The sequence below is a fragment of the Chelonia mydas genome, chromosome 4 (assembly GCF_015237465.2).
Source record: "Chelonia mydas isolate rCheMyd1 chromosome 4, rCheMyd1.pri.v2, whole genome shotgun sequence".
NCBI classification, from domain to species: domain Eukaryota; kingdom Metazoa; phylum Chordata; order Testudines; family Cheloniidae; genus Chelonia; species Chelonia mydas.
Window position 1 is genome coordinate 133500365 of NC_057852.1, and position 23634 is coordinate 133523998.

General features: G+C 48.1%; 1 long non-coding RNA gene across 3 annotated transcripts; it reads right to left on the minus strand.

The window, feature by feature from the left end:
* Positions 1-636: 636 nt before the first annotated feature.
* Positions 637-23073, minus strand: LOC122465420. Of its 3 annotated transcripts, XR_006290268.1 has the most exons (5): positions 22797-23073; positions 18719-18798; positions 18328-18406; positions 9647-9795; positions 637-889 (listed from the first exon to the last, which is right to left on the minus strand). It is a non-coding gene; the product is annotated as an uncharacterized LOC122465420 (long non-coding RNA). The 3 variants fall into 3 exon arrangements; XR_006290267.1 differs by lacking the exon at positions 637-889 and having other exon boundaries at positions 8630-9795; XR_006290266.1 differs by lacking the exons at positions 637-889; positions 9647-9795 and adding an exon at positions 14466-14795.
* Between the last annotated feature and the right edge of the window lie 561 nt (positions 23074-23634).

A 23634-nucleotide genomic window follows, 5' to 3' on the forward strand; every position in this document is an offset into this window, starting at 1 on the left:
TCCCCTTGAATCAGAGCACATTCCAACTGCAGTGCATCACTTAGGTGTCAAGAGTTCAAATTGCTGTTCAAAGGGGTGAATCACTGGGAAATGGGTGAACGACCTTTTTACAGTTAGAAAATAAAGAGAGAGGGTGACACATTAGGCAGAAGATGTTTACCCTGTGATCTGGGAGAAAGTAACTCTTTATATGCTAATTCAAGGCTACAGCAAACAAAGCTATCCAGATTAAATTTATCCTGGGACCAGAGACAAACCAAGCCTGTTTGCCCACGAAAAGGCAGGTAAGAAGCACAGATCTAAGGGTATCTCCCCTAAGGACAGGGCAGCACACACTGCACAGACACAAGAGCAAACCAGAGCACGTGCCATCGATCTCCAGGAGTCAATGTGAAACGCACTCACCCTGAGCATTTGCGTCTGAAGTGGAGTTAGAGAGCAGCAGTGCACACAGCATGCATCAGTGTGCGCTGGCATCAGTGGGACTTATTAATTGCTTCTCCCGAGCCTTTGGGGTGAAATGACATTTTCAAACATTTAATCGATCTCCGTATCTCCACGCTCCAGGCCTGGCAGCTGCTCCCTCCACTACACCCCCATCCCCAAAAAACGCTGCTAAACAAACAGAGCCTCCTGAACTGTGGCATTGACATTTATTCCATATGAACTGGTTTGTTTATGTTGAGCTTGGCTCGAAAGCTGAGAGAAAGGGCTGGATTTGAAGTCTGCTTAAAGGGAATGTAGGGCAACACTCCCTGTGCGTGACCTGGGGCTCCATCGCCCCCATCTCCAGTTCGTACTCCCCTTAATATAGTTCTTGTGTTGGTGTTGTTGTTGAGACAGCTGCATCAATTGTTCCAGGAAATCCTGTACGGAGAAAGGACAGCTCCTGTGTATAGGAAGGAAGACAGGGGAAATGAGGCTCTTTGGATTCTAAATAACAATATCCTGTGCAAGTTGCGTCTTAGGCTGCGTCCAGTGACGTTTTCACCTTCCACTAGGCCCTTTAGCCAGAGCTATCTGGGATTCAGACCAAAGATTTGGCAGATTTTTTGCTTCACTTCTTTGGTGGCTTTATTTTGTTTTTAAATACCTTCACAACACAGCTCTGCCCCCAGCTACTTCTCCAGGCCTAATCGCATCTCTTCCCCTCACCCTTTTGTCTCTGCCAGCAATTCCCACCAAACCTTCTTTCACTCTACCCTGCCTGCTTTCTTCCATGCTGCTGGGAACTCCCCCCTCACCCCAATGTACCAGGCAGGCACCCATCCCTCCTGTTCTGAAATCCCTCCTCAAAGCTCACTTTTCTCTGCACCCGGCAAGCCCAGCCCATCATTTCATTCTATATAAAATCAAGGTCATAAAGTACAGTTTTCTGCCGAGCATCCCATGTGTTTGTGTTGTCTGCCTAAGCTGTGTGACAGGAACCTTCCCTAACTCAGCGTTAGGTGTAGCTGTGTCGTTACCAGTCTACATTCTCCCTCTGGGGATAGGGCAATTCAACCCTCCACCTAAAGTATCCCCCTTTCTGGGGTAGCAAGGTTCTCAAACAAGACAGGGCTCTAATAAGCCATTCTTGGCCCTCTCTGAGCCACAGCTACTCCTGCAGAGTCCCCCAGCAGTCTTTCACCCCTCCATGAGGCCACAGCCCCCCACCTCAACTGTCTGTGCAACCATTCCCTCCTCTAAGGCAGGAGAATAAAGAGCTGTGGGGCTTCTTTTCGCTCTCTCTGCAAGCCAGCCTGGGCCCCCTAAACATTACGCAGTGCCTATTCAAGGTCCCAAGCCTACACTGCTTCATTTGTCCCAGGCCACCCCCTTCACTTCCAGGTTAAATCACTCTCATTCCCTTGGTGCAGAGCTCACCAGCACCACTTAGAGTCCAGCTTGTAATTACCCCTCCAAGGGCACCTTATTGCCCTACCTATCTCTAGACCTACTTCCCAGCCAAGACGTCCCTCTCTGCTGGGAGCACCATGTCATTCTTGCTCAGCCCTAGTCATCCCCTTTCTGAATCACCTCATACTTCTCTCTAGTGGGGAAGAGAAGACACTTATATCCCACCCCCTTTCCCAGTGTTGTGCTTGTCATTTGTATGTCTCAAGTCCTAAATGACCCTTGTGGATCTTCTGCAGCATTTCTTTTCAGAGGCTCATTGGAATTACAACCTTACTGCCCTTGAAAATCACCCCATCTATCATCTTACTATCATAGTAAGTTCATGTCTGCAGTTCCAATAGTCTCTTATACTTGGAGAGTAACTGCTTATTTGTTCAGGCCACCCTTTCATTGTCACTTCTCTAAGCAAGGGTGGCAGAGACATCCCAAAAGTGAGGGATCCAGGGGGCCCATCCTCTTCCCCCCAAGGCCCCACCCCACCACTTCTCTTCCACCAAAGGCCCCACCCCAGCCAAGCCGGAAGCCAGAGCAGGATCGGGGAGGCCACCCAGGGGCCAAAAGCAGCCCCCTGCCCAGGTCCCCACGCCCCAGGCCCTCCACCCAGGGCAGATGGAGGGACCCAGGCTCCCCACAGCTACCTGCCAGCTCTTACCCTGACCTACCTCAGGCTGGGGCCTCGGAACTGCAGCCAAGCCATGGTAAGAGCTGCGCGGGAAGCTGTGGGAAGCCATGGCATGGACCCTCCATCTGCCCTGGGCGGAGGGCCTGGGGTGTGGGGACATGGGCCGGAGGCTGCTCAGGGCCCCAGCACCACGGGCAGGTGGAGGGTCCACCATGGCTCCCCACAACTGCCCAAGCAGCTCTTACCATGGCCGGGCTGTGGCTCCAAGGCCCCGCCCCTTGGACAGAACCAGCTTGGGGTAAGCACCATGCAGGCAGCTGTGGGGAGCTGGCACGGACCCTCCACCTCCATCTGCCCTGGGCAGGAAGCGGAGGGGAAGGGGTCCACCGTGATGAAAAGTGGACAGGCCAGGCCTGTCCACTTTCAAAAAGTGGGAGGGCCATGGCCCCCTGGCCCCACTGTTCTGGGGCCACTGTCTCTAAGGATCCCTGATTCATGTTCTCCATTTCCCCTCTTATTTGTTACAGTTTCCTATTAGCTAAGGGAATTGACTTTACAATCATATCTACATAGGCTTGCATCTCTATCTCTGAAGTCTTCTCTGGTTTCGTAGTGGGAGTCACTGCTCTGGAAAGTGCATCTGCAGTGAACATGAATTTACCAGGCATCTAGGTCACAACCAAATCATATTTTTGCAGCTTTATCACCATTCTCTGAATCCTTAAGGTACAGTCATTTAGCAGTTTGTTAAATAACCATATCAAGGGGCTTGTGGTCCATTTCGACTTCCACTATCCGGCCATAAATATACTGATTGAATCTCTCACAGGTAAACAATATTCCTAAAAGCGTCTTCTCAATCTGTGTGTATCTGGTTTCTGCCTCAGTCAGTGATTTGGATGCACATGCCACTGGTTGCCAACAATCCTCATGCTTCTGTAAAATCACTGTATCTAACCCAGACTGCAAAGCATGTGCTGAGATTTTAATAGGCCTTCCTGGTGCATAGAACTTCAACACTAGCTATTGTATCAGTTGTTGTATCAAACTTGACCATGATTCCTCCTGTTCTGCACCCCAACACCATTCATTTGTATTCTCAAGGAGTTTTCTCTCAAAGCCGCTGCTTTGGTAGATAGATCAGGTATGAATTTTTCAATTTTTCATTCCTAGGAACCACTGGACATCTTTCTTTGACTGGCGACATGGCATCATTTCAATGGCTGAAATCTTCCTCTTATCAGATTTTGCACCTTCACTGGAAATAACGTCCCCAACATAAGCCAGTTCTGTAACCCCTAAAACACATTTCTCCCTATTTAGTTTGAGGTTTTCAGCTCAAGTTGTATGCAGGACTCCCTGAAGCCTACGATCATGCTCCTCTTTTGTTGAGCCCCAGATAATGATGCCATCCATTCAGGTGTCAACACTGTTAATACGTTCATAGATCATATGTATGGTTTTGTGGTGCTGAAGCTATGCCAAAGGGTAAGTGTAAGAATCTGTATCTTCTAAATGGGGTATTAAATGTGCATAGTTTTGAGCTTTCTCCGTTAATTTTAGCTGCCAAAAAACTAAGGATGCATCCAATTTACTGAAATATTGTGCATTTGCAAATTGAGCCATAATCTCCCCAACATACCATCCCGCAGGTCACCAATTATCACAGAATCGTGCACCCCCAACATTCCACCCCATAGAAACCTCCTAACTGAGCTGGAAACTCTGGCCCCCCATCATTCCACCCCACAACCCCCAATTGCTATGGAACCATTACCCGCCCCCCCAGCATTGCATCCCACAGCCCTCCAAACTGCCAAAGAACCATGGGCCCCCCAGCATTCTACCCCACTGCCTCCCAACTGCCATAGAACCAAGGCCCACACAACATTCCACCCAACAGCCATTCCCAACTGCCATGGAACCCGCCCCATAACCAACATTCCATCCCACAGCCCTGCCAACTGTCATAGAACTATGAGGCCCCCAACATTCCACCCCCCAATTGCCAAAGAACTATGGGGCGCCCCAAGGTTCCACCCATGCAGTGCAGAGCACATTGAGGATCGCAGGCCCAGACACTCAAAGTAGGGTAAGTCTGCCTTGTTGCTTTTTACACAATCTTGAACAATCCAATACTGGGAGGGTGAGCAGGAGGGGGTGACAGAACCATGGAGCATCCCAATTGCCATAGAGCAATGGGACACCACCCCCCCCCCCAACTTATGTGGACTGTTTGGGCCTCCCCATAGCCCTCTCCCAACAGCTCTGGAACTATGCCCAGCTCCCCCAACATTCCACCCCACAGCCCTCCCAACTGCTATAGAACCATACCCCCCAACAGTCCACCCCACAGCCCCCCCAACTGCTATAGAACCATACCCCCCAACAGTCCACCCCACAGCCCCCCCAACTGCTATAGAACCATACCCCCCAGCATGCCACCCCACAGCCCCCCAACTGCCATTGAATCTTTGTGCCCTGCCCCCCATTCCATCCGTACAACATGTGAAGCATTCACATCTGAACGAAGCAGACAGCCCACTTCCGCAGCTTGGGATTTACGCTCGCCCGGTGGCATGAGGAAGGAGCACAGTTGCCTACCCTGAATACAGTGATTTCCAGGCCAGCAGGGACAGGCCTCTTGTAAGGAAATTATCCCCCTGTCACAGAGTAAAACAGATGGGACCAAAGGCTTGTCTACATGGGAGGGGGAGTCACTAGGGGCCAAGTCTGACTGTGAGAGTCAGGACTCTAGGGGGAATGTCTACACTGCAATAAAAGATCTGTGGCACAGCTGCATTTGGCCCAGGTCAGGTGACTTGGGCTCATGGGGCGGGGGCTGCAGGACTATAAAATTGTAACGTAGATGTTCGGGCTAGAGTTGGAGCCCAGGCTCTGAGAGCCCATGAGGCAGGAGGGTCTCAGAGCCCAGGCTCCAGCCTTAGTCCGAACAGCTACTCTGTAATTTTTAGCCCAGCAGCCTGAGCCTCATGAGCCTGAGTAAGCTAACCTGGGCTCTGAGTCTTGGGGGTGCCTCTATTTTTTTTAATCACAGTGTAGACAGACCATAAGTGGCAGCTAGAATAACAGGGGGGCTTGGTGACTGGTAGCTGATATGGGCCAAGGGAAGCTTCATTGTATTTGTGCTAGGCAAAAAACAGGGGTGCGGTGGTCATGGAAATATAAATCCCTTGTTTTGTTTTAAAAGATTTTTTTTAAGTTTGAAAATTCGGGGGAGGAGGGAGTTAATGAAAAAAATCCTCCCCCACCCCATGCCCTGGATTCCTGAAGGCAGAAAGGAAATGTTTTCTTTCTGCATTGAACAAAAAAAGTGTCATTTTAAAAATGAAATTTTTTTGTTTTGGAGTTAGGCCATTTTTTGGGGTGAAAGGGGGGGGGGGGAGAAGGTTTTAATTTTTTTTTAAAAAATCATCTAACTCGAACATCAACTTTCTGTGCTCTGCTAATGCCCACCACAAAGATGGTTAGAAATCATCCATGGCTCCTCATTACCTCCCACTCTTTCATCTATTTATCCACTGCAAGGCAGGGCAGTGCTATTCTCCCATTGTACAGATGGGAAACAGAGACAGAGACAGACACACTAAGGCCCAGATTCCCACTGGTCTTTGTTTTCAATGGGAGTTAGGCACCTTTGAGGATCTGGGCCTAAACCACTTGCCCAAGGTCACACAGGGTGTTTGTGGCAGAGCAGAGATTTTAAACCTACTGTCCTAAATTCTAGCCTAGTGCACTCACCACTGGGCCATCCTTTCTCTGTGAGGACCGAGGTCTGCAAAACCCCTTTTGAAGCCTGTCCCAGGACCTCAGCTCCCCCAGACACCATGTGCTTCATTAAAATGCCTCTGCTGCTGTCCAACCAGCAGAGGAAAGGAAAATAATATTTTCCAGTGTTCCCCTGCTAGTCAGGACCTGAGGCAAAGGGAATATGGCTGGCTCACAGTGATTTCTTCAGCTACACGGAGTAGACATTTTCCTAGGGTAGAGGCTGCAGATTTATGCAATAAGTTGTGGTGTGATAGTAGAAGATACGTAATATTGCCTGCTTTAACGGAATGCTAACTACATTTCTTAATTGGACCACTAGAGGACGGCAAAGGATTATTTTAGTTTCTTTTTGGCACACTCTGTAGACAAGCTACAAGTGGGTCCCAGCCTTGGGTCATAGTGCATGTCTACACTGTAATAAAAAACCCATGACTGGCCTGTGTCAGCTCACTAGGGCTGCAAAGCTATAAAATTGCAGTGTAGATGTTCTGACTCAGGCTGGAGCCCGGGCTTTGAGGCCCACCACACTTACAGGGTCCCGGACTCCCAGCTCCAACCTGAGCCCAAAGGTCTACACTGCAATTTTATAGCCCCGCAGCTGGAGCCCGACAAGCCCAAGTTAGCTGACTCCAGCTGCAGGTGTTTTATGGCAGTGTAGACATACCCATAGAATTTAAGGCCAGAAGGGACCACCAGATCATCTAGTCTGACCTCCAGCATATCACAGGCCACCAATACCACCCAGCACCCACACATTAAGTCTAGCCAACAAGGAGTTCACAATTCACTATCAGGATAATCTGGTGGCAGACTGGATAAGACGACACAACTTTTCACTATGTACAAATTGGCGCCAGGTCAGTAGGGAGCGAAAGTTATTGCCATCTAGTAGCTTGTGTGAAATGAATCTGTCTCAATCCAGTCCCTAGTATGTCAGCGTCCCCATAAAAAAAAAGACACCCAAAATGCACACTCTGTTAGCAATCATGGCAGAGAAGCAAAGGCCTGAACAGGCCATAGACTGAGCTACCTACTTTGCTTGGAGGTGTGCATTTTAGGGTTAAAGGCTGAGTGTATTGGTAGGTAGCGTGGGGGGAATTGCATTGCTACCGACTCTACTGTTCCTCCTCCGAGCACTTCTATTAGACCTGCACTGACTACACATGAAAGGGAAAGAGGTAAGAGCATTCCTGCGCAATAGTCATCTACTCCCCTTCTCCCTACAAGATATAAATAGGGGTTCAGCACGAGCTCCTTTGGAAGGAGTTGGAAATGACAGAACTTGCAAAGCTGTGGCAACCTATGGAGCTAGCACAGAACCAGAGACTGGGGAAGCAAATACATTTTAGGTGCACTAGCCTTTACCAGCAAAGTGTTGTAATTTCAAGCAGGTCTAAATACTCAAACTCACCCCATAAGATAAGGTGTGAATTAAAACTGATTTTGTTAGGCTGGTTCTAATGTGTGCGGACAATTATTTTGGAATACAAGGGGCTAAAGAACCAATGAGACCATACTGGGTTTTTTGTAGGCCTCACGGCTAGGGTTGCCAACTTTCTACTGGCAGAAACCGAACACTCTCGCCCCTCCTCTGAGGCCCCACCCCCATTCACTCCATCCCCCCTCCATCTGTTGCTCACTCTCCCCACCCTCACTCACTCATTTTCACTGGGTTGGCTCAAGGGATTGGGGTGTGGGAGGGGGTGAGGGCTCTGGCTGGGGGTGTGGGATCTGGGCTGGGGCCAGGGATGAGGGGTTTGGGTTGCAGGAGTGTGCTCTAGGCTGGAGCAGGGGTTGGAAGGCAGGAGGGGGTGCAGGCTCCAGGCGGCGCTTACCTCAGGTGGCTCCCGGAAGCAGCGGCATGTCCCTATCCAGCTCCTACGCTGAGAAATGGCCAGGCAGCTCTGCATGCTGCCCTGTCTGCAGGCACCACCTCCGCAGCTCCTATTGGCCGCGGTTCCCAGCCAATGGGAACTGCTGAGCTAGTGCTTGGGTGGGGGAAGCACACAGATCCTCCTGGCTGCCCCTACGCCTAAAAGCTGGAGCTGGGGACATACCACTGCTTCTGGGAGCCATGACAGGTAGAGAGCCTGCCTTAGCCCCATTGTGCCACCAACGGGACTTTTAATGGCCCAGTCAGCAGTTTAGACCAGATCTGACAGGGTCCCTTTTTGATTGGGCCTTCCAGTCAAAAACCAGACACCTGGCAACCATACTCATGGCAAAGGAGAGCTTAGCCACTTTTATTCCCAAATAGGCATGCCCACGCACAAACTTGCACTGAAATAACTAAATGGGTTTTCAGGAACCAATTTTGGACTGCTATTTTGTGATTAATTTATTAATTTTCATAAACAAACAAAATACAAAAAGGTCAACCACATGCTGCTCATTTCACAGGATAGCCAATAAAATTATGCAATAACAAAACTTTACAATTTTCTCAAAGCTGCAAGACCAGACAATACAAAATCAGACAATATTACACAGACATAACATGGTATCGTGGGGGTAACAATAAAAAATAAAAATTAAGTAAAAGACATACACAAACAGGCAAAAAAGGGAAAGAGGAGACCGGGGGGAGGAGGGAAAGGAAAAGCAGGTGGAATGGAAGTCTAATATTGTTTGATCTATCTCAGTATTCTTTATCCAAATGTATCGAGAAATGGGGTCTGCATTTATTCAAATTCATAAATTGCTCTCTACATTGATAAGCTATTCTTTCTTTCCCTGCTACCTCAGACAGGTCTGAATATCACTGATCTATTCCGGGCATAAGCCTGCTCCTCCATTGTTGTCAAATCAAGCGCTTGGTAACCACTACAGCTCTCAAGAGCCAAAGTCTTTGTGGTGGAGTTAAACCCGGCATAGGAGGTCCATAATCTAGGATCTAGTTTTCAGCTGAGGTTTGGTTGCTGAAACCAACCACTACTTCCACTCTTGCGTCCACCTTGTCTCACAGATACCTGACAGTTGGGCAGTCCCATAGCATACGCATCAGGGCTCCTTTTTCTTTGTTACACCACAAAGAACTAACAGAGGACAAGGCCCCCCATCTTGCACCACCTTTGTGGCATCCAATACATTTTGAATAGACTCTTTTGTTATACCAGGCGTAGCCTGAGATCCACAGAAGCATTTTTAACATTCTGTAATATGTTCTACCATTAGAGCTCTTTTTCCACAAAAAACTCCAGACCAGTAAAGTCCCTCTTCATTGGCAAAGCATACATAGCAGACCTGGGCCTAGGGAATTTATGAAGTATGTCCAAGGTTCTCAGTAGCTCTGGAGCCTCTGGCAGTCCTAGGGCATCTGGACCAAATTCTTACCTTAGCCACTGTTTCAGCGCTAAGTACTGTCACTCTGCTGAGAGTAGTGGGTCATATCCTTGCAGTTAGAGAAAAGGAGGGTGAAGAACTCAACCAACAGAATATTTGTCCCTCGGACCTAGAGCTGGAGATGACTTGCTATGAATCTTCTGGGGAGGAAAGGAAGGTTTTAAAAATATGTGATATCCAAATTAGAGATGGGCCTGGAACAAAAACCCAGACCTGGACACTCCAAACTAGGGGAAAGTTTGGATCCAGACCTGAACTTTGTGGCTAGAACCCATTTCTGTCCCAAACACCAACAGAGACATGACGCACAAAGAAAGATACAACACTAAGGAGTCTGACTGCAGACAAATCTACAAGTGCTTTTTGTAAGGGAAGAATAATCTCATGTTGCCCTTCTTCCAAAGAAACTCAAATCATTTACATACTTCGAGCCAGATTTTCAGAAGACCTCAGTTGCCATGTAGGTACTTAGATAAGAGCCAGATTTCCAATGGAGCTCACCATCCAATGTATTGAGACCTTGCAACTATCTGGCCCTGATTGTGGGTGCTGACAATCTCACCCTTAGAGCATGATCCCATAATCACTTCTGCACATGAATAATATTACTCACACATATAAGTTTGTAGGATGAAGCCCTTAATATATACAGGGCAGAAATCACTTTACCAGCCACTGAAATGCAGCCACCTCTAGGATGTACTGTGGCCGCTGGTTAACAGCAGACAGGAAAATGAAGGATCCCATGACCAACTGAAACTTCAGGGAGACTTCAGGGTTGTAATAAAGATGTGACAGGAGGTGCTACTAGAGACTGATCTATACTGTCTGGCCCCGCATGAGTGATGATTACAAAATACTCCTGTCATGCGACAGGGATTAGTAAGTATCCAATGATTCCAGTGGCTGTTGTTACAGTGGGCCAAATGTCATTTTATCCATTGCTTGAAGCCTATGCTGATCAGTAAGATGGATTGGGTGGGAAGAGCTATTTCTTTGCAAGCTGGTTCCAGTGCTTCCTTTTCCCCCAGTTAATAAAACCTCTTGAATGGAGTTTGATTGTAACCTTTTATCTCTCACTGTACAGGGAGATTTTGGCAAACCAGTAAAGTGCCTGAAACCACTATTGCTTATTGCTAAAAGCAGTCAAGTCAGCAGACCGCAAATTGGTCATGTAGCGGCCTTAGCATAACCAAGGCAGGAGGGGAGGGGGTTTTGGGTGCCACAGAAAGGGCAGCTTGACCCCACACCCTTCCTGCCAAGAATGTTGAAATTCCGGATATATGTATTTTAGAAAAAACAGGAAGCTTGTCTATAATGTACCCTGAGGAATGTGTCTGTCAGGGTCCCAAGGCATGGACACTCTGGGGAGAAAGAAAAAAAAACAACACACATATCTGGTTAATTGACCATCATAAGGAAACCTCTTGCTTGACCTTTAAAAACTGCTTGTTTAGCAAGTTTTCTTTAGTAATACAATGACATATCCCTTAATGTATAAATAAGGGGGGAAAGTTCAAGGTAGCAGGACTTCTCAGAAGGGGCTCTTCAGGGACTCTCCCCCTGGATGAATCTTGTGTTCCCGACTGGCACTCTGCCACTGTGCCACTTGAGAGCCACATTCAGCTTCAGTAATTATCGAGGGTTGGGGGTGTTTTACTAACCTGTTGTGGACGTGTGTAAGTGCTTGAGGCTAAGTAAAGTTTAGCTCTAAGTGAAAGCACTCGTGTTGTCCTGTTTGTGCCAGCCATCTATCGGTCACATGGCCGTGTCTCCCCTGATTTATTTTCTGACACCACTTCGCACAGATTAAAAGTTACCAAGAGCTTTGGTAAGAAAGAACCCTGGGTAACACCACTAGAGGCCACCTTAGTGGGTGCTTCTCCAAGAGTGTCTTGGAAAGCTCAGCATTACAGAGACATGGTTTCGTGGTCTGACAGTTGCTGAATAAAACTGACAGAATCAATTCAAGATGGTGGCTTTCATGGAGAGTGGTTTGTAAAGTCGATCCCACTGATCAGGAGTCTTGAATGAGCCACAGTTACCAGTTTTCACTCAAGACTGGAGCATGAATGGGCTCTGAATGTGTTTTCAGTGGAGGATTAACACAAGAACTAGGGGTGCTGCCCAATGAAATTAACAGGCAGCAGGTTTGAAACAAACAAAAAGAAGTACTTCTTCATATGACACATAGTGAACCTGTGGAATTTGATGCCAGGGGATGTGGTGATGGCCAAAAGTATCACTGAGTTAAAAAAAGAATTGGATAAGTTTATGGAGGATAGGTTCATCAATGGCTGTTAGCCAAGATGTTCATGGATGCAACCCCACACACAGTGGGTGTCCCTAAACCTCCAACTGCCAGAAGCTGGGACTGGACGACAGGGGATGGATCACTGCAGTCTGTAATGGCTACTCATCATTGGCAAGGGGTTAGGACCTGCTGCCTTTGCCTATCCCCAAGCTACCCCTCTGCAGCCCCAGTACCTCTGTAGGCCTTCAACAAGGCCTGCAGCCTGGGGAGTTGCCAAGCTAGAGTTCCCCAGCTTCTCTTGCCCTTTTCCCCAGCACTGCTCCAGTTCAGGTACCTTCCTCTCAGGCAGCTAGCCCTTCTCCCTCCAGGGCTGAAGAAAGACTCCTCTGTCTCCTAGCCCCACAGCCCTTTTATCAGGACCAGCTGGGCCCTGATTGAGCTGGCCACACCTGTGGTCAGCCCCTCCCTAATCAGCCTAGCTTGGCTGCTTTTAACTCCTGCCTATCAGAGTCAGGCTGCTGCCCCACTACAGGCTAGATGGACCAGCAGCCTGACCCAGTATGGCCATTCTTATGTCCTTAAAATTCAGAGCAATAAAAAGTAGAAAGTCAAGGCTAGTGACTGGCACGGGATAAGCATCCTGGGTTCTGTTCTTGACTCTATGACTATGACAACGAGACAGTCACCTCTGTGCCTCAATATCGTGGGGGGTTGTGAGGTTTCATTAATGAACATTTACAAGCACTCTGAGAAGTGCTATTGAAAACAGTAAGTATGGTATCTTGCATGGAAAAGCTTTCTTTTGGGAGGAGTTTGCTTTGGGGTTATTGATAATGGAATTTTCATCTCTAGATTACTGGGTCTAATTCAGCTCAAATCAGCAGCAATGAAAAGTTATATTCATTATTTGTATCAAGGGGAACCCAGAGACCCTAACTGAGATCAGGGGCCTTTTGAGCTGGTGCTGCACAGACACAGTGAGAAATTATCCCTGCCTGAAGACTTTGCAGTCTAAACAGACAAAACAAAAGGGCAGACGGGAGAGTTGCACAAAGAAGTGAAATGATTTCCCCCAGGACATACAGCAGCTGACTTGCAGAGCTGGGAACTGAACTCAGGACTCCTGAATCCTGGCTCTGTGCTCAGTCCACTAAATTACATTTGCCCTTCTCTGAGTAGGTGCATTATCAGGGATTTTCTTCATCTTTCAAGATACTAACTGTTGAATCCTATCTGAAGCAGGGTGGCAGGTGAGATCATCTGATCTGGGATGGTGCCTCCTATGAGCTAACTGTTGCAATTTCATCTGTTTTGCCAGAGAAGCATCCATTTCTCCTTATACAGAGTGAGAAGCGTGCATTATCTTCTTATACTTGGGTGGTATCCCTGTACCAGCTTGACTTTTGTGGGCTGGTTGTTTTCTGATTCTCTTCTGATTAATACCAAGCCCACTCAATCTATGTTTACTGTTGTTGCATTAGATTTCATATCAGTTTCTTCACTTAACCCTCTCTGCTACTAAAATTCCCCATGCAAAGTATCCAAACCACCTCATGCTTTTGAGCTCTACCCAGCAGTGCAAGTAGGGCGGTCCAGTCCACCATACCAGCAAGATATTTATAGCCAGTACGGCGTACTGGAAAAAACACAGGAGCAGAATGGAGGAGCCCAGCGGCCCCACACCTCCAGCAGGACCGGCTCTAGGCACCATCAGAGCAAGCACATGCTTGGGCAGCACATTTCCAGGGGTGGCATTCCAGCCCTCCAGTTTTGGGGGGCAGTTGTGCTCTCAGAGCTGTGCCACTTAGACAGGGCAAGGGCACCCCATCCCTGGCCACAACAGGAAGGGGAAGCCCCAGGATGCTGAGCTGCCAGGGCCCAGCTGCTACCTGGGGAGGACAGGACAAGTCCTGCCAGGGAGCCAGGGCTGCACAGCCTCATCTGCGCACTGGCTGCTGCGCTGCCTTGTGCCACCCCTGATATTGGGGCTTCTCTGCGGGGCAGGGCAGGGGGGAAGCCCCTGCAGGCACTGGGAAAAGGTGACATCACTCCCTCGGCTTCCAGCACCACCTGCAAGCCCCAGCCCCACCTGAGCTTGGGGCAGCAAAACCTAGAGCTGGCCCTGACCTCCAGCACAGCTCAGCCCTTCCACGCAGGGTCTCCTCTGTCTGTGCAGCAGTCTCGCCAGAGGCTAGGGCTGGGGGTGCTACAGCTGCCAGAGTTGCTGCTGGTGTTCTGCTCTTTTCCCCCACAGGCCTCTCCCAGGAACCACAGCGGGGAAAGGAGCAGAACATGGGGCCACTGAGCGGCCCCACGCCAGCAGCTCCTCTAGTCTAGCTGTGCCGCCCGCAGCCCTGTCCTCTGGCGAGGCTGCTGTACAGCCAGAGGAGACCCTGCGTGGAAGGGCTGGGGCGATAGAACCGCACAGAGGAGCTGTGGGCATGGGGCCTGCCCAGCAGGGTGGGGAGGAGTCACATGGCTCCCCCATTAACTGCTGTTTCCCCCCCCCCCCCCCCCCCCGCAGCCCATACCAGTAAGAAATGGATTCCACTTGCACCACTAGCCCCACCAGACCTTACCCCTCAGTAACAGGGCCCAAGTACTGCTGCGTCCTTTGTCTTAAATGTCAAAGTTTAGCTCAGTTCATCCTCAAGAGCCAGGCACCTAGGCGCGGATTGACAAATAGGTAGCTCCCTTTTTCTGATGATGGTATTTTGTGATCCTCTGACAGAAGAGGCTATGGAAATGAAAAGTGCTTTGCACCCACCCTTCCATAGAGGAACTATTGTACTCATTTCCCTCTACCACCAGGAGACAGACTTGAATGCACAGTCATCATCCCTTCTGCTGAAGCAGCCTCCTTGCTTGTCTCCACCTCTTCATTTCCTTTCAGATTTCATGTGAAGAGAAATGATAATGACAATTGTCTTATTTCTGGCCTGTAACTGTCATCCCAAAGAACTTTACTAACAACCTCTACAAGTTATATTACAGAGCAATCATTTCACCCAACACTGAAGTGCAGCCTCTTCTGGGGCAGAACGCAGAACACGTGACAGTGTGCTGTGCTGCACCCTAGTTGTGATGGGGTTCTGTGCTGCACCCCCTCATCCACTAACAGACTGCTCCAAGACCTTCTTGTTGGTCAACAGTGGCATGTACTTTGTTTACAGTGCCTCAGTCCCTCCACCAATACATATCAGCGCTTCCACAACTCTTCCTGTGGGGATGGGGTTTGAAGTCTCTACTCAGACCTCTCCTCTTCAGGCTCTCCAAGCCTGCTCTCATTCATTCCCCTCTCTCTCAAGCACTTCCTTCCAGTGCTCTTTTTAAGCCACTTGCCTGTTAATGGGTTAATTAGGTCATTTACTAGTCCAGACTAGGGTTAGGTAGTTATCAGGCAACCTGACCAATAAGGCTTCCCCCAGGGGAACCTAACTGGTGCTAACAGTGACCGGAGTGCTGGCTCAAACTGTATCTCTCAGCGCTGTCACACGCCTGCAGCAAAACAGCATAGGGACAGAAGTGATAACTCTGTCTTAATACTGTCTAATGCCCTCCCTCATCTCCTTTACTTGTACCACTCAAGATTCTCTCCCTCTATTATTTCTTATTCAGCTCTGTACAGTGCTTTGGGGAGAATGAGTATGGAAAGTTCTATACAAGATAATGCTGCATTGATTGGGTTGTTGCAATTTACAGGGATAGAAAGGAGGTCAGGGTGAGTCTGTAATAATAAACCCCATCTCCCATAGTGTTTATCAGTCGATTGCAAGGCACTTTCCAAAGGATGGCAGTGTTGTTAGGGCATAGGACAAGGGTAACTTATCCCTCGCATTCAGTCCTCCTCCTCCCAGGGCTGTACAGACATTAAACGATTAGTCCTGGCTCCTTTGTGGGGCCCAGAAGTACTTTTATTCCCATTTCACCAAAGAGGAAGCTGGAACAGAGAGGTTAAATGAAGCTGAGAGGCTGAGCAGGGCCTTGCCCAAGGCCACAAGGGGACAGTTACAGAGGTTCTGCTGGCCTCAGCTGTTGCATAAAAACATTTTGGTCAATGCTCTGCCTCAGGCTTGGCTGAACATTGAGTAACTAGCGGAGGTGAAGGCCAAACAGTAACAGTTCTGAGTGCATCTGTCAAGTCAGGGATCCTTCCCCAGAGCTTATCCTAAGCAGTTCCCTGGCTGAGATCCTAGCTCTATCAGAGGGCTGATGTGTCAAAAGGAATGCAGACCACCGTTTGCAGGCCTGGCTGCATCTACTTGCTCAGAAGCCCCAAACGCTGGCCCCCTGTTAGTGATGAGAAGTCAGCTGAGCTGGCTATCTTGTTGGCACTGCAGAGACATTAGCTGAGCTGATTACCCTTGCTGTGAAGGCATGTTTCTAGCTGCCGCTCTGTGCACAGCAATTACCGTTAAGCATTATGTAAGGTTAAATTCTCCACCAGTGGCCTGAGCCCTACCAGTCCTTACACAGTCTTATTCTGAAACCACTCCAGCAACATAGTCAGATGCTTTAACAATAGTTATAATCAAACATCTGTATTTGATGAACAGGAAGTAGCAATCAGTGGGAACTATTTGGATTTAAGTGTACAGTACCCAAGAGGTTGGTACACCCAGTAACTCCCACTGATCTAACAGCAATCAGATAAGCCTTTAGTAAGGCTTTTGATACTGTCTCACATGACCTTCTCATAAACAATCTAGGGAAATACAACCTAGATGGAGCTACTATAAGGTGGGTGCAAAACTGGTTTGAAAATTGTTCCCAGAGAGTAGTTGACTGAACCACTGATATGCTGGAAGGGCATAATGAGTAGGGTCCCGCAGGGATAAGTTCTGTTCAATGTCTTCAATGATTTAGATAATGAGATAGAGAATACACTTAAAGTTTGCGATGATACCAAGCTGGGAGGGGTTGCAAGTGTTTTGGAGGATAGGATTAAAATTCAAAATGATCTGGAGAAACTGGAGAAATAGTCTGAAGTAAATAGGATGAAATTCAATAAGTACTCCACTTATCAGTTGCACACATACAAAATGGGAAATGACTGCCTAGGAAGGCGTACTGCGGAAAGGGATTTGGGGGTCATAGTGGATCACAAGCTAAATATGAGTCAGTGTAACGCTGTTGCAAAACAGAAAAACACCCACCCACCAAACATTCTGGGATGTATTAGCAGGAGTATTTAGTAAGTAATTCTTCCACACTCCTCTGTGCGGATTAGGCCCCAACTGGAGTATTGCGTCCAGTTCTGGGCACCACATTTCAGGAAAGATGTGGACAAATTGGAGAAAGTCCAGAGAAGAGCAACAAAAATGATTAAAGGTCTAGAAAACATGACCTATGAGGGAAGATTGAAAAAATTGGGTTTGTTTAGTCTAGAGAAGAGAAGTCAGAGGGGACATAACAGCTTTCAAGTACATAAAAGGTTGTTAGAAGGAAGCAGGAGAAAAATTGTTCTTAACCTCTGGAGGATAAGACAAAAAGCAATGGGCTTAAATTGCAGCCAGGGTGGGTTAGGTTGGACATTAGGACAAACTTCTTAACTGTCAGAGTGGTTAAGCACTGGAATAACTTGCCTAGTGAGGTTGTGGAATCTCATCACTGGGGATTTTTAAGAGCAGGTCGGACAAACACCTGTCAGGGATGGTTGAGATCAGGGATCTCAAACTCAAACCACCATGAGGGCCACATGAGGCCTAGTACATTGGGTCAAGGGCCGCATCACTGACACCCCACACACACTGCCCCTGGCCCTGCCCCCCACTCCACCCCTTCCATGAGGCCCTGCCCCCACCCCTATTCTAACCCCCTCCCCAAATCCCCGCCCCTGCCCCACCTCTTCTCCGCCTCCTCCCCTGAGTGTGTGGCTCCCTGCTCCTCCCCCCTGGAAAGCGCTAAGTGCCACCAAAGAATCGTTTGGTGGCGGAAGCGCCTGGAGGTAGACAGAGGCGTGGGAACGCAGCACGCTGGGGGAAGAGGGGCAGGGAGCTTGGTGGCTGCAGGAAATAACTCAAGGGCTGCATGCAACCCGCAGGCTGTGTTTGAGATCTCTGGTCTAGATAATACTTAGTCCTGCCTTGAGTGCAGGGGACTGGACTAGATGACCTCGAGGTCCCTTCCAGTCCTATCATCCTATGATTCTATAAGGCTACACTATGAGAATCTCTGGCAAGGTCTCAGTCTGTTCTGTAGCAAAGTCTAATCATTACTAGGAAGGCTAACAAGCTGTCTGAGCACAGGAGCATGAAAGGGTGCAGTGGCAGGTCAACAAGGATTTGTTATGTCAGTACAGTATCCTCCTCCCCTCTTACAGGTGCACTATAATAAGTCTGCGGGCCCTTGGGAAGAGATTAATATTTGCAGCCAGGGTTACAAGAAACCCCAAGGTGGAGCGTTTTCTGCTTTTCACCTGCTTAGGTTATTGGTACGCCTTGCTACCTGCAGCTGTGTTTTTTTCTTCTGGCTCAGCTTGCAGAAAACAAACATCCCTGAAACCAAGACATCAAGCAGGAACATCACATTAGACAGCAAAGACATCAAAGCGTAGAACAGTTCACCTACCTAGGCAGCACCATGCTAACCAATTGAGACCTCCCAAAAGAAGGGACATAAAGGGTAGAAAGGGCAGTCACAACACTCACTAAACTCAACAACCAGCTGGAATGAGGAAACTAGGGCTCCCTGGAGAAACATTAAGGGGAACCCTTAGCAGGGAAGGCAGAACAGCTGATCTCAACTGCTTAGAGCAGATGGAAGCAGCAGCTAATGACAGAGAGGGATGGAAGAGACTGTTTTCCTACCCTGTATGCCACCATTGGTGTGAGAAGCATGTAATCAGATTGCAGGGTAGATCCACTGGAGAATCCCTCTTGGATCCGCCCTGGAGAGAATCAATGAGCAGAGAAGAAAGTCCTGTTAGATTAGTTTGTCCCTTATAAGCAACCCTCCCCACCATGTAGGATTGTTCCCCGTACTATGTTCCATGTATTCTTTTCTCAACTTGCTTCACGTCACTGCATGACTTTCAGTAACAAGACACTGGACTTTTGAATCTAGGACATATTCATTATGGCAATACATAGGATCAGGCAAGATACAGAACATGTAGGGTAGTGCAAGGGGTGGGGGTATAGGTGACAAAAGGATGTAATTAAGCAGGGGGGAAATCAGACTGGTTATTACAATGTTTCTTTTTATTATTAATTATTTTTATTAATTTTTCCAAACACCAAAATACCAGCTTTCTTATAATATGCAAAGTAAATAAAGAGGTTTAGGATAAAGGGAGGGGAGGGGAAGGGACATATTGATCTTCAGGGTCTACATTAATCATAAACCTCTAAAAAAAAGTCAGCCCAAATTGCTTTGAATTTTTCGAGTATTCCCTTTCTGCAGAAGGCCAGTAATTCATTAGCTGTGAGGTCAGCCACATCATGGAGCCAGGTATCAATATTTTGATAGGGATCAACTTCTCCATTTTTACAGGATTAATTTTTTAGCAATGAAAACTGTACATTGGAACCATGCTACTTTGTTACCAGGTAACCTCCAGGTATCAGGAATATATCCAAGAATGAAACTGGAAGAGGGATCCAATTTAGCATCCAATATCAAATTAGGCCCTTGGTCCACCTCAAACTAGAAATTCTTGATACAGGGGCACTCCCAAAACACATGAGCTAATGGAGCACCAAGGAGTTACATTTCCAACAGCAGTCAGCATTTCTGAGGCCCATTACCATTAGTCTATGTGGGGACCAGTATATTCAAAAAGGTGTCTTTTGGTAAATAAGCAGTACTCTCAGGTCTATAGTTGCTTTTTTAAAAATTAGATTCAATTGGATCGCATTGGGTCAGAGAGCGCCATGTATCCAAATCTCTCCTCCAAGCAACTCTCAAGTTAGTCTTTGGCAGTTTTGCGGGCCGGAAAAATCAAATACTACCGCTGGGCAAGTAAACCCAGGAAGTTTCCTCCAAAATAATAGGAGTTCCAGAGGTTCTGGAGCTCCCAGTGCATCCCATCAAAATATATTCATAAGCAAGAGCTTTCACTGGAGATATTTCCATGCTCTGGAGCAGGGCAAGCCAAACTGTTGCTGAAGATCTACAAATAGTTTCAATGTATCATGTATCATGCCCCTAGTTCTAGCACCTATGTTTGACTGTAGTATATAATGCATTGCTACTGTTGTGAATAGCAGTGTGATGGGGTCAGGACTCACCACCACTGGCACCTCCTGGTGGCTGCTCCGGGATTAGCTCGTCACCTGTGAAGTGCCCTCTGCACATGGTGTCTCACCCATCATCTGCTCTGCTGGTTTGGGACCCACATTGCCCCCCACTCAGCAGCATCCTCTTCAGGACGCTGCCCTCCAGCAGTACCCACTACTCCATTCTCACCCTCTTCCGGGGGGGGGGGGGGTGTAACAGTCTTTTGGCTTGCACCTGCCTCAGTGGCCAGCCACAACCCCGAAGTCTGCAACTTGCCCTGAGGAGAGGGCTAGTCTGTCTCAGCCACACTCCTCAGTTGCCAGGTGCAGTGTAAGCAGGGGAAGGGGGGGACTCAGGCCCACCTACTACTCTGGGTCCCAACCCAGGGACCCTCTAGCAGCAGCTTCTCTCTGCCCTCCTTCTCTCCCCTCTTGTCCACTTATCTTCCCTGGGCCACTTCCCCTTTAGCCCCATGCACCTCCTCGACCCTTTTTAGCAGAGGCCGCAGCCTGGCAGGTAACTGGGCCAGAGCTCTCCTCTACTCCCCCAAGCCTGCCCAGCACTGCTCTGTCCAAGGTGCTACCTCCTTACCTCAGGAGCCAGTCCTCCTCCCTTGCTAGTCAGGGAGAGACTGCCCTCTCCTTTGCTAGGCAGCCTTTATATAGGGCCCAGCCCGGCACTGATTGGCTACCACTTCCTTCGCCCTGTTTGGTTCTCCACAGGCCCTTGCTGATTGGCTGCTGGTCTGCACAGCCTCTCTGGCCTGTTCCAGCCCTTTTTCTCATGGAGTGGGGCAACCGCCCACCCACTTCCTGGAACCCGATAGGTACAAGCAGCAATCTTATTTCTGTTAGCCTTTTGTTTAAGTCTGTGTGCCAACAGCTTGCCAGCTCTCCCACCAGATTTCTAGTAGTTTTGCTTCAAACAGAATAAAGCAAACTCAGCCCTTCGGGACAGAAGTTTGTTGAGTTCCTATCTTAGATTGATGGGGGTTCTGAGTTTCTCTGGGGAGGGGGAAGAAGCAGAGTCTATGTCCAGGGCCTTAATTTCCTTTGCAAGGGTATCAAGTCTATGTTCTCTCCATTTCTTTTAAAGAGATGATACAGCCTCTGATGCAGGCTTTAAAGGCTTCCCAAAGTGTGGCAGCTGATGAAGCAGTGGGGGCATTTGTTTTAAAAAAGAACTTCAAACTCCTGCTGGATGGAGTTAACAAAGGATGCATCAAACAGCAGAGAGGTATTGAATCTCCACATTTTAGTTGGGGGGGTGCATACCCTGGGGACCTAAAAGACACACGTATAGGCACATGGTCAGATAGAACAGTACCAATGCCACAATTGGTGACAGAACTGATCAAGTCTTGTAACGCTAAGAAATAGTCCAAATCTTAAATATGTTGAATGAGCTGTGGGGGAAAAAAACCTGTAGTCCCTGGCTTTAGGTTTACCCAGTCTCCACACATCCTGTAAACCTAGATCAGCCATGTATATATGAAGTACATGACAAATATTTGTGCTTTTATATGAAGATGAAGATTTATAAAGGACTGGGTCTAGATTTTCATTAAGCTCTCTAGCTATAATAATAGGATGGTGGCCCATGTCATTAATAGTCCTAAAAATTAGGGAAAATATTGGGATCATCCTGGTTTGGCCCATAGAGATTGGCAAAGATGATTATAGAATTGCCAATTTCAGCCTTGAGCACAGCAAATCTGCCCTCACTGTCAGACCCCGTGCTCAGAATACTAACTTTCACCTTTTTATGGATTAGTATAGCAACACCCCTCACTTTCAAATTAAAGCAACTAGAAATCAAGAGGCCTATCCAATTCATCAGTTCACAAGATTCAAGTTCTGTCAGATGTGTCTCCTGGAGCATGGCAATGTTAATATCTTTTTAAAGCACTGAGTATTTTTTTCTTGTAATAAGGTTATTAAACCCCTTTATATTCCAAGAGACACAGCTAATTATCAGAGCCACCATTGTTAAAATGTACTGGATAAAATGTAAAGTCGCTTTGTGAATAAATGAGACATTGCAAATTTTCCTGAGCATCATATTGTTCTTGCATATTGAAGCAGCGAAAGTTATATAATCCAGGGGTAAGGTGTCGCTTCCCCGTACATATTCTACAGGAGTGGGAAGGAAATTCCCAACATGGGAGGGTAACAAGGAGGGGCAGAAAGAGGAATTAAAGAAGTGAAAAAACAAAACAGAAAAGGCAGTGGATAGAAAAATACACATTAGTTGCAGGGAGTGGCTCCTCCCCATCCTGGTCTGTGGGTGGCCAATCCGCCCCACTACATCTCCAGGGGTTGCCTGACGTGGGAAATCAGCAGGACAACGGGAGACATGTGTTCGGGCCAGTGGGCAGGGCCAAACAACAAACACAGTTATGGACCCCCAGCTCCTGGTCAGGGCAGTAAAGAGTCTGAGGGGCTCAGGGCTGCACGCAGGCTGAGCAGCAAACAGTAGGGGCCTCCTAGCTCTGGTGGAGGGCTGACAAGCACAGGCTTCTTGCCTAAGAGAGGGGGACACTGTCCCACATGGATTTGGGTGGCAGGGGGGACACAGGCCCACCCACTCCACTGCATCCTAGCCCAGGTCCCTAGCAGTGGCAGAGTGGTCTGCCACCAGGTCCATGGGGTCCTGACTGCAACACACTGACTCTCAGCGTTGCAGCCAGACAGGGGTCAGCTACCCCAGGCCACTTCCCAACTCCCCGTCGGGGTACTGGCTCTGGAAAGGGTCATCCTGGAAGAAGGCCTCTGTCAGCGTTTGCAGCTCCTCCGTGCTCAGGTCTGTAAATGGCCCTGGTGGTCCTGACCAGTCCTCGGCTCCCTTGGGGTCTGCAGCAGCCTCCCAGCTCAGGAGCTCATAGGAGGGGTCTGGCTCCTCCATTGGCAGCCTCCCAACTGAGTTCTCCAGCCCACCTTTTATACTTCCAGTCCCGCCCACTAACTTCCAGTGGGAAGGGTGAGCGTGGTGTGGCTCCACCCCCCAGGATTCAATGAGGGACCCCTCCCACTCCAGGTCTGTGGGCAGCCAATCTGCCCCACTACAGTAACATACAATCAAAAAGAAGAATCTGTTTAAAGTGTCCAAAATACGGATCAGGTGAAATTTGAAGATGCTCACAGCCTCTGAGTCCCCAAACATCTCAACTATAGTAACCACCTATTACCAATAGAACCTTGATACATTAGTCCATAAGGAAGCACCATCTAATAAAGCACTTATTATACATAATTACTTATCAAATGATAGATTTTACACTGATGCTCCTTTTCCATCAGTTAAGGCAATAGGAAGTAAATTGATAATATCCCTTCAGCCCCAATCATAGAGAAAAAAAGAAAAGGAACTAAAATATCAATATCAACTAGCGCCCATCAACTTGTTTGGAGCAGCCATATCAGATCTCATCGAGCAATACATACATTTCATATGGTCAGATCATTCCATAGATGTCTCCTCTTACAAGGGAGGTGTTTGCAGATTT